The 16,190-nt window shown below is 40.1% G+C and overlaps 1 protein-coding gene across 10 annotated transcripts in view; it reads right to left on the bottom strand.

Annotated features, from left to right (window-relative positions):
• Nucleotides 1-16,190, bottom strand: part of LOC130905857 (disabled homolog 2-interacting protein-like) — a 198,875-nt gene that overhangs the window by 64,885 nt on the left and 117,800 nt on the right. Inside the window, exon 1 of one of the 10 annotated variants that reach the window (XM_057819606.1) lies at nucleotides 6,229-7,562. The exons of the other annotated variants lie outside the window; for them this stretch is intronic. The gene's annotated coding sequence lies outside the window, so the exon portion shown is untranslated. Of the gene's footprint in view, nucleotides 1-6,228; nucleotides 7,563-16,190 lie in introns of those variants that run through there. 10 annotated transcript variants of the gene reach the window in all.

Below are 16,190 nucleotides of genomic sequence, written 5' to 3'. Positions count from 1 at the left end.
GAGTAGAGTAGAATCGTGACTGGTTAATTGTTAACTACAAAGGCCCGCAACTTGAGAAGGGTGTTGTAAGGGGGATTTCCTCATTCCATCCCCGCTTGTGATGATGTCATAGATCACACTGGGCTTGTTTGGAGGGCAGCTGCTGGGAAAATTAAACATGGGGTGGGATATTGTGACGGGGCTGGAGAAGTTTGCTAGGCCTAACCTCACTTTTGCTTGTTTTCAAGTACGTGACAATATCAAGTTACTTTTGGGGTTACAAGCTAAATCCTGGGACTTAAGTATTAAATAGAATTTACTTGCAACTGCTTTTGGGCATCCAGCTTAAAAATGTGTGTGTCAAATCTAACATACTGTTTCACTGTGGCAAGCCCTGAGGGGAAAAGCTGAAAGGGAAATATGGAATCGCAAATAAACTAGATAGTAACCTGCACCTGTTCTACATAGCCTTCAGCCCTCATGAAATAATCAAAAATTCAATAGTGTTGGTTTCAGCCATGTCCTGATCTGCAAGGTCTCCAGGTCAATCGTGCCCCAAGATGACATTTAATCCTCAGGATCTACTGGAGGCCAAAAAATAAAATCACCCAATACCGCAGAGCGCCATCTATTGATACCTTTGATCAATATCGTGACAGCAATGCTGGTGTCCAGTTACTTATCCAGGAAGAGCCTGATCAATAAGCTCAATAGGCAATGAAGGAGACCATCTCCTTTACTTAGTGTCAAAAGCTGTTGAATCATCTCAATTTTTGTTTGTTTGCAAGTGATATTTCAAATACAGTCCTACCTCAAGATATGAAAGCTTCAGTACACGTAAATTTCATTTTACGAAAATGTTGTCTAAGCTTTTTTCCGTTTCATATTAAAATGATAGCTGCAAACGATAACTCTTTGCCCAGACTCCCCTCTACCTTGACTTTTACTTTGATAACACTTCCTGTTTTGACATATGGCTTTAGTTCAACATTAGCATGCTGGGTGTGGTGGTGCAGCTTCAGTTTGTAAGTTATTGCCACTGCTTTTAAGGAGTGGATTCTGCCAGTCACCATTGGTACATCGGCCAAACAAGCCTGTAGGTTTTGACTCTCTTTTTGAACCCTTGACTAGTTCTGTTTTTGCCTTCAGGACACCCACCCAGCTAAGCCTCCTGTTTGGAAGAAGCCACCTGCCACAGGCATTTACCAACCCATCACCGCGCCCAGCCACACAACACCTTGTCTTTGTTTAATAAAAATCACCTCTCTGTCCATCTGTTTCGTGGTCGCACTTTGGTCCGCACTGGCTTCGCCTACCCGGTCCTAACAGTTAGACTATAAATGTAAACAAATCTCCACATCCCCAAGTGCTCCACAATGCTCATGTATATGAAACTAAAGATGAATATGTTCGCTAAAGTTAGTTCATCTTTTAGCCCTCGTGTTTGCCATGCACTTGAGTAGTCATGTAATAACATCTGTTGAATAAAGCACTGAACTAGTTTACACATAACACCACTAGGGTTCGACAAAGCATTACTACTAAAGACAGGCAATCAGAGGAGATGCCAGCTAATTTAATGGGGTGACTTTTGTAGACCTTGGAACCAATTAGGCGATTTACATGTAAAAAGCGATTCACTTTACGAAAAAAATCATGATTTGAAAGCCACTCCGGAACAAATTTATTTCGTATCTTGAGGTACAAATCCTGATTCAAAACACATCAGTTTAATCTTTCCTACCCACATAACTTTGATCCTTAGCGCTGTTTCATCTGCTGCTTTTAATTTGTGTTTGCTAATTTCTTAACTCTCTTATACTGTGTCCTTGAGTGTTTTGAAAGGTGCTTGATATAAAATGTATTATTATGATTACCACTAAGGTTGTTCCGATCATGTTTTTTTGCTCCCGATCCGATCCCGATCGTTTTAGTTTGAGTATCTGCCGATCCCGATATTTCCCAATCCGATTGCTTTTTTTTTTTTTTTTGCTCCCGATTCAATTCCAATCATTCCCGATAATTTTTCCCGATCATATAAATTTTGGCAATGCATTAAGAAAAAAATGAATAAAACTCGGACGAATATATACATTCAACATACAGTACATAAGTACTGTATTTGTTTATTATGATAATAAATCCTCAAGATGGCATTTACATTATTAACATTCTTTCTGTGAGAGGGATCCACGGATAGAAAGACTTGTAATTCTTAAAGGATAAATGTGACTTTGTATATTGTGACTAAATAGTGCCATCTAGTGTATTTGTTGAGCTTTCAGTACATGATACTGCTGCCATTTAACTTCTTCCCAAATGCATGATGGGAAGTGCAACCATGACTGTGCATCGTGGTACCAATTGATATATCTTCTCTGCGTTGGGAAATAACATAGGGTGTTAAGAGAAAGATCAACAACTACCTTTCTTCCCCACATTGCTTCCCACTATATTACTAATGGTTGAGAGAGGGATTGTAAGGCTTTAGCCATTTAAAAAAAAAGCTTCAAAGGCTGCCAAAACGCTCTCTACTCATTTTACGTTGCATTTTAACTCTATGAATATGTAAAATGGGGCCATTATAGATTAAACACGAAAATGCGCGAGCGGGTAGTGCAGTGCATGCGTTAATTGCGTTAAATATTCGAATATTATTACCGCCGTTAACTCGATAAATTGGATAGCCCTACTTTAAACCAAAATTACAGACTATGGATGAGTGTAAGACATTTTGTCTGTAACGTTACATACAATTAGAAAACGATTTAATTAAAAAATATACACTATATATATTAAAAACAGGCATGTCCGATATTTTGTTTGCCGCTTCCGATACTTTGAAAATGACGTGATCGGACCCGATCGATCGGGACATCTCTAATTACTACTGTATTTCCTAATTTCCTGAAGTCCAAACTGCCCAAAAATAGTCTTTGAGCCTGCAGTTATGCAGAAAGAGGTTCACTGGTGACCAATCCAGGGTCGTACCTTGGCGGTCATATCCATAGGTTTTGATTTTGCATACTCGTTTGTATGTGCCCTGCGTTTGGCATGAGACCAATCAAAGATGTACACCAAAAGTCAGGTTAGGTTAAATTATCCATTTTTGTATATGATTGGGCCAGGCTCTAGTTTATAGAAAATGGTAGTATCCATCCCAAGCCCAATTATAACACGGTGCATAGCATGATCCTAGAAGGGTGTTGCATAACCACACTGTTCAGCCGGACCGAATACTGGTGCGATGTAATCACGGCACCGTGCACCTCGCCTTCATTTGTTTTTTGTTTTTTTTGTTTTTTGCTTTGTCACCCGCATCTCATTGACATCCTCGTTTTCCGTCCCGCTTTTCCGTCATCCCTTTCGTCCCCCGACATAAGATGCAATTGCATCTGAACCCCGTGTCCGACTAAGGATGCCATGTAAGCGTTTAGATTGTGCACATCTATTCATGTGCATACAAGCGTTTTCTCACGCAGCCCCCCACCACCCTGAGGCTGGCAGTGAGGAGAGAAAGGGGGGGCAGAGGGGCATGCTGCATACAAATACAGACTGACACAAATGCTAGCTTCCAGGGGAATCAATGCAAAGAGATGACTGGTTAAAAGTCCACGTACACAGCATGGACTGAAAACGTTTAAACAGTAAATATTAAATTCTATCGGGTAAAAAAAATCGGTTTGGGAAGGTCATTTATGATTAAACCTTCAATACACTTTCAGCACCTTTAGGATGAATTGATATTCGATTAAATCCACAACAAATCACAAGCAAAAACAACCAAGGCCAAGCCTTACAAGACAGACGCTACTTTCTGATGCCTTGATTCATCATACAGTACTGTCTTGCAAACCTGAACTCTCCAACCACTTCCCTGGTCATCTGATGTTCCAGCCTATCAGGAAAAAGAGGCGGGACCAGCAAGCAGGTTCTGCTTAAATACAATGATGGAATGCAAAGCGGTTCTTGCAGATAGTTCAATCAATACGCGTCATTAAAAGAAGAGGAAAGAACGTCACGAAAATCTATTTTTTACGGCTCTTCCGCGAACCAACACATAATACTCCGGTTACACTCGGATTGGTCGTCTTCTGATGGCGAGCCAATCAGGGAAAAGAGGCAGGAGCTGCAGACATGGCGAGGAATCTGCTTGAATACGACGACATAATGCAAAGCGGATCTTGTAGATTTCCCAAGATTTGTCTGAAATACACTTCATTTCCTCATAAAACAGGAGCACATAACATCAGAAACACCTTTTTGTCAAAAACAAAAAACAAACACGTTTTCGCAAGTGTGATGATTAGAGCTGTATGTTTTTTTGGAAGGTTCGTCACATGAAACAGTTCTCGTTTGGATCTTTCCCAGATTAATATGAGTAATATATTCGTAGCAGATATATGGAGCAATCAATCTGGCATGACAGGATTAACAGACCATTGTCCAAAGCAGATATAATATCTGAGGTCAGTGGAAAACATGCCCTATCTGTCCACAAAATATTTTTGTTGACTACTTTAAGCTGGAATATACAGTACTTCAATCCTACAAATATACTAGAGTGTAAACAGATCTTCATATAGTCGCTTGCACTCTGTCTGTTATAGCAACTATTCCATTACAGCATAACAGGACCTTACATGCAATTACTCCCCCCTTTACACGGACGACTGCACCGTCTTCTTCCTTCACCCCGATTCCAAGCTGGAATGGACTGAGACGCAGCAACGCACAAACGGTAATCGGAGATAAGGAGTCAGCCACTCAGCTCGGGTGGAATGAATGGGACTCGACCTTTAGACTAAAGGTTTAGTACTGCGGCTTCATGTATATTTATGTAGGGCGTTACACTGACAAGGTGGCCAAAAGTAGCGTTTTTGAAGAATCTGTTGAGGAGAAGGGTTGCCTTTTATGAGATAGGAAATTGTAGACAACTAGGATCTGGATCCTCCGTTTAAAGATCAAAGTCTTAGTTGTCCTGTGATTAAAGAAATCATCGCTGTTCTACAACTGTTCTTGGTCAAACTAAACAGAGTCATGTCAGCAATGTTCGGCTTTCTTGACTTCTGTGTGAAAGGCACAGGCAATTTTTTCTTGTGAGAAAAAGGGCAGTTTTAGTTCTTTACAGTACTACAATCTGTACCTAAGTAAGAATATTGACCTGACTTGCTTAGCAATTAGTCGAGCTCTGTGTAAAAGGAACTGGCGATTGTTGCTATGTGAAACAGGCTTGTGTTAGTCCCTCAAGATTGCGTTTTGCTTTGCCACATAATCCGGGAATGAAGGAAATGAGCCTTTTTAATCAGATTCTGTACGAAAGGCAGTGGATACTAGGTTTTCGCAACTGGCACCCAAAACATGATGCAATGTTATAAAAAGACTCTAAAGATTGTGGTCTGTTTGTGTCGGTTATCTCAAGTACCATCTGTCTGTAGACACTACTTCATGTGGTTTGCATGGGTATCATGCAATTACGTCATTTTGTCTTGTTTCTTTAGGTTCAGTCTTACATACTTTGGAGATATTTTGTTGTATAGAAGAGGCTAGTGTCACCACAACATGCAACTACACATTAGAACGTCTCTCAAGATCTGTCCGTTTGTGTCACTTCTGTAGAATACAATGGACAAGACATTTGTGTGTTAAGTCTAGGGTGAAAAATGTCCCATTTTATTGAGTTCTATGTCTAAGGTTTAGGTGATTTTATGGAAATTCTGTACGACAGAGACAAGTTTTAGTGACTCCCAAAGGGAACAAGAAAGTCTCTCAAGCTTGTAGTTTGTTTGTCCATGCTGTCTAAGGACAGAATATTCACGTGGTTTGTCCTTTATGACTGACAGAACAGTCGTCCTATCATTTAGGATCACAAGAAAAGTTGTCCTCAAACGAAAAGCGGAACATCGCAATCCATAAATGTATGAATGACTCATCATCAGTACCCAGACAAAACCTTGACAAACCACCAAGACTAACACTTGTAAAATCTTCCCTGCAGGCACAAGGTGACGTGTTGCGCCCCTCGGCCCGCTAGCACCTCTGCAGGAACGGATAGCGACCCCTTATCAGCTGCAGTAAAATGCCTTTCAGCGTCTACTGGAATTAAAAACAATCCCTCCCTTGCAAGGGACGCCTCTTGGGAATTACGGGAAATTATATAATATTGACACATACACACACACACAGACAGGATGCAGTACCTCCCTTTAAAACAGCCAAAAGCATGTGAAGCGGCGGGATGAAACTCACCAGGCATCGTCAGAATTCCAAGAGCGAGCGACCGTGAGGCTGGACAAGAGGAAGGATGGTTGCAGAGAGAGAAAGAGAGAGAGACAGGGGGGAGGTAGAGAAGAAGAACCCCCGTGAGGCAGGGATGGATGCTTTTTTTTTGTTGTTTGTCCGTCCCCCCCTTGTTGCCTGACTTCCTCCTCCCTTGTGCTTCCTTATTCGGCCAGAGAGCTCTCACGACTCCCTCCGGTCCCACGTCTACATGCCCCACTTCCCCGACTTGGATTCCAGCGGTGGTTTTTAGTCTCCCTTTTGTCCTCTCGTTCGACCCAACCTCTCCCTTCCCCTGTCAGTGATTGACTGCGCCTCCCCATCGCTGTCTCCTCGTGCAGGGAGGAGCCTGGATGTGGTGTGCAGGCAGGCTGGGAGGGAGGGAGAGACGCCGGGGTGGGTTTCAAACACATGGATATGTGTGTGGTGCAGGCCAGCTCATAGACAAATACACAAAGACGCCTCTTTGTGCGCTGAATTGAACGTTTGCACCATATTGAATGTGGCAGAGTGACGGGAATGGCAAAGATTCCTTTAACTTCCTCAAATCATTTCAAGCATACAGACCCAACTCCAATATGTGAAATTCCACCAATTCTTTCAGTGCTAAATATGATAAAACGTGTCCATCGGAATACGAATGTTAATATCCAATCAGTGTTGTTTTCGTCAACGATGACAAAAATGAAAATATTTCGTCGATGATTAATGTTTTCATGATGATGACGAGACAATAACGAGCTACAAACATGCCTTGGGAGACTATAACATAACGAGACGGATGCTAGTTTTCGTCTGACGAGACGAAAATGTGCCATAGTTTCCGTCACATGTTCACAATGTGTAACATTTTTAAGTGTAGTTAGCCTGCATCGTAGCACAATCTGGTTGTGTCACTCATGTGATGTGCTGAACCTCTACTTCCCCAAACTCAACAGTGTCCAGTCCAGGCTTGCTTGTTTTATAACACACATGATAAGATTTGTTTTCTTTTCTTAGCAAGAGAGAATAAGAAATGTTGCTTTCGCCTTTAAAAGTCTGTGATGATTTATCATCACACACTAAAAGTAACTCGTTGTGTTAGCATTACGCTAACGCTAACGGTGGGCGTCCTCTTAACTCTCGATCAACTTTTGTTACATACAATTCGTGGCGTCCAGGTGGTTATAATTAATTAAAAATAATGTACTGTTTTCCTGCTGAGTGCAAGTTAGCATCAAAATTGCTGGAAACCTTTATTTATTTATTTTTGGACTAGAAATGTAGAATTTTACAGACAAAAAAATTTTGAGGAAGTGTCGACTAATGGCAGGCGAAATTAGTTTTCGTCAACACAAACTAGACAAACACATTCTGAAATGACTAATATAGGACTAAGACTAATATGCATTATCGTCCAAAAGATTATAACTAAGACAAAAATTAAAAGCGCTTCCAAAAACAACCCTGATTCCAATGATATCATTCTTCAAAACACCCTTTTCCAAAGTACCGTGATACTTCAAACTACTAAATTAATTCGTTCTGGAGTTGCATTGGTAGTGGCATTCGTATCATTATTTTTTTTCGTGCAATGAATTGCCATTTTACATGTAAATTACCTAATTGGTTCCAACACCACATTAAATTTGATAATACGGTTATGCGAATGCCGAAACAAAATACTGTCCTTATAATGTACTGGTGGGATACCAATAATGGGCCAATAGGAGAGCAGGATCATGGTAGGGAGCATGATGGAAAGATTCTGACCAAAAGGGCTGCAGGATTTTATGGCGCAACTTTTAAAATGCTCTGCGAGCGGGAATGTATTACAGTACTTATTATCTTTCTTATGCTAAATAACTTTTTGTGTACTGAAGCTTTCCTATCTCAAGGTACCACTGTAGAAGTATATTTAAAGGTAGCTGTAAACTTACATCTAAATGTATGTTTTAGTACTTTACTCACAACCTTGTGTTTAATATCAAAGTGCCGAACAGCAAAACTAATGTTCCTTCTTTACTTTTCTGTAACTTTTCCGGTACCTCTGTAACTCAATGCCAACTGCTCAAAAGTTGGATCTGCCACATCTAAAATGGCTAACCAATAAAATCTATGCATACACGTCTATGGGCCAGTGTAGAGCTGCCCCCAACCGCTCTCCTTCCCCCTTGTATGGCTCTACTGGTGCTCTTCTTTGTCCTGTCAACTGTCAGTTTGCCCTCCCAAGTCAGCTGTTCTTGTTTATATTCAGTAGAATGTGAGTATCAGGTCCAATTTGAACAGTTAATAAAATAAAGAAGTAACCTGACAGTGGCTATTTCTAGAAGCACCACCAACGGACGAAAGTCAGCTGTGGTGAGAGCTCGGGCCCTGCTAATCTCCACTCCCTGCACGTCTGTGCTCAATGATGTCATCAAACATGACATCATCCACCCCATTCTTTTCTGAACAAATGGTACTAACATGCACACCAACACAATGCAGTACACCGGAGATGAATTAAAATAAAATACAATATGTATGTTGTTTTATAGGTTGCACCCTTCCTATATTTGAAGTTGTGTGCCTTTCAGTGTAGTACCACGTTCTGCCATAATGTAGCAGGATTGAGCAATCATCAGCAGGAAGAAGACTAATCCCGCTTTAGTTTGAGCCAGTACTGTTTTCTTGATCTGTTTGCATCAGTTAACTCATTTGTTCCCAAAAACGTATAAATATGTTCTATTTTTAATTGTTTCAGTGTCCCAAAGATGTATTTATATGTCTTTTACGTTTTTTTTTTCACAAGAGACATCTCTGGGTTCTGATTCAACTTAGCTCCAAAGCACAAAGCTGAAAATCCAGCCGGCGGAAGACAACCAAATGGACGTCCAGGATAACAGGCGGCGGACGACCGAGCAGAACGACTGGGACCACCAGTGCAGCAGACAATGCCGTTGAGTCCGTGCTGCTCGCCAAGCAAAGCCTGCGCCGCCGCGCTTGGCCGCTCGCGTCCCCCGCACACTCCAGTGTCCCACACGGAAACGCCCACGGCCAAACCAGTTCCCCCCAGGAACACAAGTTCCCCAGGCGAACTCTGCCACGAGGCAGTGGTCACCACAAAAGAAAGACTAAAAAAAAATCCATCCATCAGCACATCACACGAGTGACACAACCAAGCACTGCTAAATGCGCTCTTACTACACATACAATAGGAAAATATCACACATTGTTAATTTATGACGGAAACTATGGTGAATTTTCATTTCGTTCTCATGTCGTCAGACGACAAATGGCATAAATCACTGTTTTAGTCTCCTGAGACACGTTTTCAGCACGTCATCGTGACGTCATCGTCATGAAAAAATTAACGTCACCGTTGACCAAAACAACACTGTTGTAGATGACCTGTTAAAAGGACTATCTGGATGGTTTTTACTCGTGACTGCCACCTCCGGGCTAAAGCGTTACTGCAGCACGTGCATGGTGCACATTCTTCTACGAGCACGGACATAAACCGGATTCTTGCACCCTTTTAAAAGTCAAATTTAATGCTTTTTAGGACCTTAAAAATATAATTTAAGACAAAAACATGTCACAATTTCTGATGAAGAAAATCACTGAACAAAAGTCTTTTTACAGACTTTGCACTAGGGGTGAGAACCACTGTGTAGCTCGCGATACAATACTATTTCCGATACAAGGCTCAAGATATGGCGATACAACAATTATCGATACTTTGGTCATGTAATCATTCTGGGATATTCTACAAAACAACTAATAAATAGAAAGACAAGCTCTTTTCATCCTTCTGTTGTAAATTGAAATGAGTTTATTACAAGGGCGTAGGTTTGCATGGGGACGGTAGGAACATAACACTACCAACTTTTCAGGATGCTCAAATTGTCCCCACCAACTTTTAAGCAACCTTATTTGCATTATATTAAGAGTTCAGTTATATAGGTAATTTAGATTGTATTCCCACATGTTGTAATGCTAGAATAGACCCTACCATTATTAAAGGAATTCTTTTCATTATATTCAGACGTACAGTACATTTATCCCTTTTCACTCACTGAATGTGCTGGTCCCCACCCCTCATCCAAACGAACGTTTGGTTGGCTGATGAGTTGACCCCCTGTCCCGCCACAAAGACACACACACATATTCACACAGCTCCAAGAGATTCATGTCGACAACATGCCACCTCCTCCGCCCCCTTTGGAGAGAAGGGATATTAGAAGTTTTTTTTTTTTCGGCCAGCAGCATCCACTGTAAGTCATGTAAAAAGATGCCAATGTTGTGGAAGTGGGGGAAACACTATTAATTTTGCTCCTGAAAGTCCGATCTGCATCAGAGTTAGCGTAACATTAAACTTGCTAACCTGCAAAACTACTGCGGTCAGGCCAGCCTCCACAAGGAACAACGAAGTCTAGCTAGCCGTCCCTTATTTGGATAATTGTTTGCATTATGTGCATTACAGTAATATCATCCCTGCCAATGTTGAGACCAAACCTACGTCCTAGGTTTATTACTACTAGACGTCCAATCTGTTTAAAGCCGGAGGGTTTATTCGCTGCCATCCCTCCCACTTCAAACTATGGCCGTCAGTGGCAGCCAATGCCAGGCAATTTTGGGCCATTTCACGTCATTTCCTGTTGCTTTCCGGTCAATTCCTTCTCCTGTTGAGGCATTTATGGGTCACTTCCTGTTGATTTTGGGGGATTTCCATGTCACTTCCTGTAGATTTTGGGTTACTGACAGAAGTGGGTAGAGTAGCCAAAAATTTTACTCACGTAACAGTAGCGTAACTTCAAAATAATATTACTCAAGTAGTTGTCCAAAAAATGTACTAAAGTACAAGTAGAAATGTATTTGGTGAAAAGAATCCTCAAGTAATGAGTAACATTGTGAGTAACTGCTTATATTTTTCGTTGGATTTTTTTTTTTTTTTTTAATAATGTTATTTTTTAGCACAAATATATCTATATGGACTATTTTTATGATTATAACGTACAATAACCCATTACATACTGTAACCACATTAAGTAGTAGTAGCAGCAGTAGTCATTGCTGGATAAAACACCAAGTAGCACTGGTGCCTAATGTGCTCCAATATAGCACAGCATTTATTTTGAACACTGCAAAAACTCAAAATCCTATAAAGACTGACAGTTTAGACTAACTTAAAACTCAACTAGAACTTATAGCTTGACACAAGTGGAAATTCAATTGAAACACGTAGGAAAAACACCTAACTTTTAAGTCATGTGTGTTATCCAGCGTCATGACATTTTCAGGTAAGAAATATATATATTTTTCATAAGATCTAAAGGTTTTTGGAGTGAAAGCTGTGAACTAGTCTTTTTTTTAGTCACATTTGAGATGCAATTGTTGGCTGTTTTCAACAATGTACACAGAAAATAAAGACATTGATTGACTGAAAACGGTTCAATAATACATGAAATGTCTTGTTTTCTCATCTATATGAATAATTGCTTTTTACCTAAAAAAAAAATGTTTTATCCGAATACTCGATTAATTGATAGAATTTTCAGTCGATTACTCGATTACTAAAATATTCGATAGCTGCAGCTCTAATTACTACTAATGAAAGATTTTTCTGACGCTGTCTCTGACGTATGCCGAGGTTGCGGATGGATGAAGTGGCTTGGGAGAAGGAAATCTGTGCTTCCCTGCTAAAGCTGCTGCCCCTATGACCCGACCTCAGATTAGCGGAAGATGTTGAATGGACAGATGAATGTTTTCCCACATCTTTCTAAAGACATACCCTTAGCTACAGCCAGTACATATCAAATTTAGTAGTGTAAGCAGTTGGACAGAACACTGCTAAATTAAATTAAGGAGAAAATAATCCTGACCTTGAAAGGCTTTCTGCAGTTTTACCTCAGCTGTGCTGACACTCAACCGCTTGCTGTAGCGACAGGGCTAAATTGTATTAAGCCTATTTATTTAATAGCATAAAATTAATGCATAACTTTAAAAAAAAAAAAAAAAAAAAAAAGAAAGCTATTAACCGCAGGCTCTGGATAAAGCTGCAATTAGTTTAATTCCTCAAAATCAGAGGTAAGCAAAGGCATGCCACCTTTCAGTGGTATAATGAATGGATAAAATTCTTGTATATGGTGGAAAACACAGACAAGACTGAAAAAGCAGTTTCTGCTCTTGCACTCCTCTTTAAAAGAAACTGCTGTTTTTTAAGCCAAAAGAACTGTTGTGTTTGATAGAACAATATGTCGATATGCTGCCATAGCAGATTCATGGCACATTAAGCCCACAACTATTTTCAATTTGTCCGTTTTACCCTGAATACCCCCGTTTACAGACGTCGCGCAACCGCTTTTGTTTCAACCCAGCCATAAAACGAAGGTAAGTCATTATATTTATCATTCAAAATGTCTGTCATTTTTAGCTTAGAATCATTAATTGATGTCTCATATTTCGTTTTAAAAAAAAACAACTTAAAAAAATTATTCACTCACATATAAACTTTTAAACAAATTATGTCACAATTAAAAAAATGGTGTCTGTAAAAAAGTCATAACTATCGCTTAATTGTATTTTTTTTGTTACTGTCGCATTTTCTCCGATATGTTAGATGATAAATAATCGATCCAAACAAAGAAAAATTGGGAAAAAAAAAAAACGTTTATAAGGGTAAATATATGATAAAGAAAATCTCGACCACTCCTTGATGTCTGCGATTTCTGCATTTCGACCCTTGTTATATTACCATGTTTCACCCATAAAATCCCCAAAAAATCCAGCCATTCACAGCTGTGTCTTGACACTCAGTGATACATTATACATGGAGTTTTTGGATCGAAACGACGTAAGTACGCGATAATATCTCGTTAAAGTTATGGCGTCTGTAATTCTACTCTCGTGTGCTCTCACCTCTCGATAGGGTTTGGCTGTTTAAAAAACATTTTTTTATAAAAAATGCCCGCCTGTTCAAAATTGTTCTTCCCCCAGAAAATTGAGATTATAAGCTTTCCAATGATGTATCACACATGCATATCGGACAATTTTGAAAATTGGCCAAATTGGGAGTCTCAGAGCGGAATTTCAAGTCACCTGAGTGTTTTCCTCCATATATGTACATTATTCGTCGTAAAGAAATCTTTATTTATAGAGCAATAACCTAAAATTGGATCAGTTCTCTTAGTTGCACTCAACTTGCGACGCCCTTAACTTTCTATGTTTTTTTTTTTTCCCTCTCCCCCTCTTTTTAAAGTTGCTTCTCGGAAACTACGAATTTAAAAGGATGTTTAAAAAGACATGGGGCCCCAGAAGGGGAAGGATGAGAGATAAGAGCGCTGTTTGAAGCTTAATAAATGCTCCATCACGACAACAGCCCCGTCGCGCTTCTGAGGGCTGTGATGCCGATACTGCTTCTTTTCACATTTTAATGATGGTGATGAAAGACTGTGTTCGGATTTCGCTGTGACTCCATATCCACTATATAATACCTTATATAGTGAATCCACAATTTTGGACCATTGTTTGAATGGCTTGTGATAATTCGGGACGCGTACTTTTGTTTCTGAATACGGGACGATCACGTTTTTCAATGGACGGTTGGCAATTCGAGCATTTGCTGGCTGTGTGTGCTGTGGATGGCACAACCCAGCAATGGCGGACGGGGTACTTCCAGTCATTTTGGTTGGATTAGTCGATATGGTACCTCTACATGGCCAAAGTCAAGATGGCTTGCCAGGCTAGCTTACGGCTAATTTGTTAATACGTATACATGTCGTCTCACCTTCATTAGAACAAGATATTTCATCAGCTCAGTCCGAGACAAGCAAACAATTCGACTTGGATTGCTGTCACATCATATGTGTCTGTGTGAACGGGTCCACTTTTGGGGTGGAGGTGCCGCATCCATTTGGATATCCAATAAAATGATGACATTTGGAGTTATTAAATCGTGTAAACACTCGTGACCGCAATATACGGGACCAAAGCTCCCTCAAGTCCAGATAAATCTGTCGCGCCTTGTGATATTGTGATATGTTATGTGCAGTTTATAACGTTACTTAAGAATGTTAAGAAAAGTAAGGTACAGATTTCACACATCCGGAATAATTTTTCTTTTGTGAAACAATATAAATGTATATACCGTAAAATGGCATTGTTTTTTTTTAAATCATCCCACTATTCACCTAGCAATGAAGTTATCGTATCGTTAGCCTCATAGCATACAGTGCTGGCCAAAAGTATTGGCACCTAAGCAATTCTGTCAGATGACGCTCAATTTCTCCCAGAAAATGATTGCAATTACAAATGCTTAGGTAAGAATATCTTCATTTATTTTGCTTGCAATGAAAAAACACAGAAGAGAATGGGGAAAAAAAATGAAATCATTATCATTTTACACAAAACTCCAAAATGGGCCGGACAAAAGTATTGGCACCCTCAGCCTAATACTTGATAGCACAACCTTTAGACAAAATAACTGCGAACAACCGCTTCCGATATCCATCAATGAGTTTCTTTCAGTGTTCTGCTGGAATTTTAGACCATTCTTCTTTGGCCAACTGCTCCGGGTCTCTGAGATTTGAAAGGTGCCTTCTCCATACTGCCATTTTCAGATCTCTCCACAGGTGTTCTATGGGATTCAGATCTGCACTCATTGCTGGCCACATTAGAAGTGTCCAGTGCTTTCTCTCAAACCATTTTCTAGTGCTTTTTGAAGTTTGTTTTGGGTCATTGTCCTCCTGGAAGACCCATGACCTCTGAGGGAGAGCCAGCTTTCTCATACTGGGCCCTACATTATGCTGCAAAATTTGTTGGTAGTCTTCAGACTTCATAATGCCATGCACATGGTCAAACAGTCCAGTGCCAGAGGTAGCAAAGCAACCCCTAAAAATCAGGGAACCTCCACCATGTTTGACTGTAGGACCGTGTTCTTTTCTTTGAAGGCTTTGTGTGTTTTTTTTTTTTTTTTCCTGTAAACTCTCTGTTGATACCTTTTCCCAAAAAAACTCTACTTTTGTCTCATCTGACCAGAGAACATTCATCCAAAACGTTTCTGGCTTTCTCAGGTAAGTTTTGGCAAACTCCATCCTGGCTTTTTTATGTCTCTGGGTCAGAAGTGGGGTCTTTCTGAGTATCCTACCATAGAGTCCCTTTTCATTCAGACGCCGACGGATAGTACGGGTTGACACTGTTGTACCCTCGGACAGCAGGACAGCTTGAACTTGTTTGGATGTTAGTCGAAGTTCTTTATCCACCATCCGCACAATCTTTCGTTGAAATCTCGTCAATTTTTGTCTTTCGTCCACATCTAGGGAGGTTAGCCACAGTGCCATGGGCTTTACCGTTATTGATGACACTGCGCAGAGTAGACATAGGAAGATTCAGGTCTTTGGAGGTGGACTTGTAGACCATGCTTCCTCACAATTTTGCTTCTCAAGTCCTGAGACAGTTCTTTGGTTTTCTTTCTTTTCTCCATGCTCAATGTGATATACACAAGGACACAGGACAGAGGTTGAGTCAACTTTAATCCATTTTAACTTGCTGCAAGTGTGATTTAGTTATTGTCACCACCTGTTATGTGCCACAGGTTAGTAACAAGTAGTGTTCATTACACATATCAGAGAAGCATCACATTATTTTTTAAAAGGGTGCCAATACTTTTGCCCAGCGCATTTTTGGAGTTTTGTGTAAAATTGCAATCATTTTCTGGGAGAAATTGAGCATCATCTGACAGAATTGCAGGGGTGCCAATACTTTTGGCCAAATTGTGATATCTGCCCAACTTTATGCTCTTTTCAATTCTGCATAACCGTGATATACAGTATATCCTATATCTTTATATCCTTATATCTCCTTATATCCTTGGCCAATCACAACACTTTGTAGAAACCAAAACAATATCTAAAAAAAACCCCTTTTTTTCCCCAATTCGTTTCCAGTGAAATATGATTCAGAAAATTATG

This window comes from Corythoichthys intestinalis, chromosome 17 (genome assembly GCF_030265065.1).
Source record: "Corythoichthys intestinalis isolate RoL2023-P3 chromosome 17, ASM3026506v1, whole genome shotgun sequence".
NCBI lineage: Eukaryota > Metazoa > Chordata > Actinopteri > Syngnathiformes > Syngnathidae > Corythoichthys > Corythoichthys intestinalis.
Note: the sequence above shows the minus strand (reverse complement) of the source record. Positions and strands in the feature narration are given on the sequence as shown.